This window comes from Hordeum vulgare, chromosome 7H, assembly GCF_904849725.1.
Source record: "Hordeum vulgare subsp. vulgare chromosome 7H, MorexV3_pseudomolecules_assembly, whole genome shotgun sequence".
Taxonomy (NCBI): Eukaryota; Viridiplantae; Streptophyta; class Magnoliopsida; order Poales; family Poaceae; genus Hordeum; species Hordeum vulgare.
Genome location: NC_058524.1, coordinates 173,614,404 through 173,618,535, shown reverse-complemented (window position 1 = coordinate 173,618,535; position 4,132 = coordinate 173,614,404).

Here is a 4,132-nt window from a genome sequence, read left to right as displayed (position 1 = left end):
GATGTTCACGGCGCGGGGAAGCAACAACCAGTAGCAGTAGCAAAGAACAGCAGCCAGCGGCAGCAAACAACGCATCAGGAGCAAACGCGCGCGTACACGTACGTTCGGGGACGACGGCAACCGGCGATGAATCGAGCGAGGAAATGAGGGGAATCGGGCGAGGAGCTCACCGTGGAGCTCGTGGACGTGGTTTGGAGGCGCGGGGATGACCAGATGTGACAAGCTCGATGGCACGGTGCGACGGTCGTGGCGGGAAACCGGCTCGATGCCGACCGCACGGTGACTCCTAGCTCGAATCAACGGGGTTAGACAAAGGAGTCATCAACGACGGAGCTCCTAGACATCTCCGCGAGGCGCGGGGAAGACGGTGGCCGCAGGATCGACACGACCACGACGACCAGTAGGTTCAGGCGACGAATAATGGAGGGGATGAACGAGATAGAGAACGAGGGAGCTAGGGTTGGTCTCAGTCGTCGCGAGGGGCTCTTATGTATCTCCAGGGTGTTGTGGATGTCCGACACGGCGACAATCGGTGGCATGGACGGTCGTGCCCGTGGCCACGCCATGGCTCTGCTCCTCCTGTGTACAAAGAGGTAGGAGAAAGGCCCTGTTGGGCTGGGCCAGTGCACTGTAGCAGCATAGAGACCAGTTGCATAGTACCCCTTTAGTATGTTCTTTTTCTTTTGTTTAATTTCTGCTTTAGTATTTTTATTTTGTTTTGGCTTTATTTGCAGCACTATTTAGCTTTTGTAAAATATGTGACCTAGTCCATTATTCACATTTCAATATTCCGCACTGCCACACAAAGTTTGAGGACCATTTGAAAATGTTTGAAATTTTCATAAAACAAAAGGCATTTACATAATAGTTTTGGCCTCTCTTTTCAATAATGTAGGGCATTTAAATACTTGGTAAAATACTGGTTTCACACTAACAATTACTTAGGGAATATTTTCAACCCAATCATGATTTTTATTTTAGAGTTTGAAGAAATAATTTATTTGACTTTACATTAAATTTGAATTCAATTTTGGTTTTTATCAAGTGGCAATTTGGCTTAGTTAATCTTGATGCCATGGCACCATTAGCGTGTGATTACTGTAGCTTAATCCGGGGATGTCACAACTCTCCACCACTAAAAGAAATTCTCGTCCCGAGAATTAAGAGGTAGAGGTAAGGGGAAATGTTTGGTTATGAAATTCTAACGAGTCTTCTTGTTCTTGGCTGCTCTTCTCGAAGAAGTTGATGCCTTTCGTTGATGTCTACAATTCTCCGTTTTAGGTCATCCTGATGGAGTTGCCATCCTTTCTTCAGGATCTTCATCATCCTACGAACGCGATAATAGGGAAAAAGTTAGAAGAACGTACCTACACAAAGTTGGGCATCTGACGGTGAACTCACAAAAAAGGACATGAATTATTCCTCAAGTTGTAACTCATGGAATCCATTGGGAATAATACCAGATGGTACAAAGGTTTCAAATGATTAGGCAATCGTTTGATGCCTAAACAAATATGAGAGGAGGTTTAGAGCAACGAATATAAATATTGCTCCTCATACAGAGTAGATCGTCCCATTGAAAGGTGGCTCGGGAATTTCATATGAAGCCAAGTGCAAAGGATAATTTGTAGCTAAAGATGTACAGGAGAGTCAGGTTTCGATCCCGTGGAACTTTGGGTAATGGGTCCACCATGTGGGCCGAGAGTAGGCAGAGGGGTGACACCTTGCACGGTTTTGGTAGCAAGACATGTCAGAGGATAACCTGTCAATTATGTTGGCAACAACATCGGTACCAAGGGCGGGGGATGAATAGAACCATTTTCCTGCTTGTTGAAACGAGGTGGACCAATAGGCAAGGTCCTTGTCCACCGACGGCTACCAGAATGTTGTCCACAATAGTAACATAATTTTACTGACAGAGTGGTTTACCGAGAATTTTACCTAAACAGGGAATTAACACTGCTTAGATAAGTTATGCCACAAGAAAGGTCAAATAGACCAATGGGAAGGAAAATGTGTTTACACACACAAGTATTAAAGTATACCATTCACGAGGAAAACATAGAGTACGGTATACATGATAGGACATCCAACACATAACCATTTTGATAAAGAGGCAAGAAGAATCATGATTTTTACCCATACCATGCGGTCTGGATAATTGATCAAGAACAATTTAGCATTGCGCTTCCAATGTTCCCGTTGAAATTTGAAGTACCACATCTGTGCTCCGGGTAGCATCGACATGGTCATCAGATAAAGGTTGGACTTATGGGTATACAAAGAGGATTCATGAGGAACAACTTATGAAGTAAGTCATATAGTTTCTACATGGTAGAATGGCTAACCTTACGTATGAAGAATTTATAACAATAGGTCCTTCGGCCCGGTGTGTTGGAAAGACAACATCGTACTGGTTTACCTAAAGACCAAAGTTCTAATTATTGGGATATGTGCCCGAGATTCAGATCTGATTGGTGTCGGGACACCTCAGACTCAAGATGCCTGAGAAGAAAAATGCAGATGCAAGATTCTCATGGTATGAGCTGCACAAGCAATTCTTGAACCATGAGTTCGATTGTAAGACATATGAACACAATGTCACGACATTCGTGCCCACGTGGAATTCTTACGTCAAATGCAACCGAGTTCTCATTTGGGAACTATCATCGAGGATATCGAGGTCCTTGTGTAAGCCTCGATCAGCTCTTGTGAAAGGAACTTCTTTTCCTTGATCAAATCAGTCAGAGGCTTGGGGTGCTAAGGGAAAGTTATACGAAGTGAAGATAGCAAATCTTCAAAACATATAACACTTCGCACATGCGTGAATAATTTGGTAGGATCCTAGAGGAAGCAAAACAAAACTTTCACATATTCACGATGGAAAGAGTGCATGTGAACTTTGGGAAATACACTTCTTTTATCAACATATCCTTCATGAGCTAGGCACAAAGATAAAGCTTTCAAGAGCTTCATCATCGAACCATGAACAAGTTGAGGGTGTGGCCGATGGGCTCAGCAACAACCCCTCAAGATTTTGACAGGGATGAATTTCCGAAATTATAATATCAAGAAGATAGCATTTGTCAAATCAAATGGTATAATGTCGTATGCTCGAGGGAACAACAACAATTAGACACTGGTTGAATGGTGCGCTCAGAAATACGAACGGAGTAGCACAACGAATGTCAAAAATGATGAGTCGACAGCCAACACACCAAGACTGAAACAATTAATTGTTATCCTCGAGGCGATAGGGTTGCCAGAAGTATTGGAATCACACATCAAATTTCACTTGTCGGTATACCGGTTAGAAACAACACGGGGACCAAGAAAGAACGGGGATGGCGAGAAGTATCACTATATCAATAATTCTTAATAGGTGCAATGATGCTCACAACATTCTTGACATAAAGATGGTAATACTCCAAGGTAGAAGATAACATAAGATGGATAGCGAGGAACACATGGGACACCACGAAACACGAACAAGTTTGTGTAGGAGGGAAGGCGAGAAGGTTGCCGACGATAACACAGATCATCGAGGGGCAAGGATTGTATTTCTCATCATGCATTCGGTCGATACTCTCGAAGAGCTCAGAATGCTGATGATGATCACGCCACATTTGTCGAGAAGCTTCACGAAGATGCAATCGCTCAACGACGACATCAAGCAAGGGAATGATGAACCAAGAGGTTGTCGGAATCACATATAAGACTGCTAGCTTAGAATGGAGATTGCCTTTCAGGACAACCAATATGATGTGGAAAGCTCGATGCAAGCTTAACACACAGTTGGAATTGTGTTCGAGGGATGAAGGGTATAGATAGCATGGTCGAGCTCCAACATGACGATGATGATGTAGCTTAACAGCTTGGAATGACATGATCGAGTACAAACTCGTAAATGATACGTCTCCATCGTATCTATAATTTTTGATTGTTTCATGCCAATATTCTACAAATTTCATATACTTTTGGCAACTTTTTATACTATTTTTGAGACTAACATATTGATCCAGTGCCCAGTGCCAGTTCCTGTTTGTTGCATGTTTTTTGTTTCGCAGAATATCCATACCAAACAAAGTCCAAATGTAATAAAAACTTACGGGGATTTTTTTGGAATATTTAT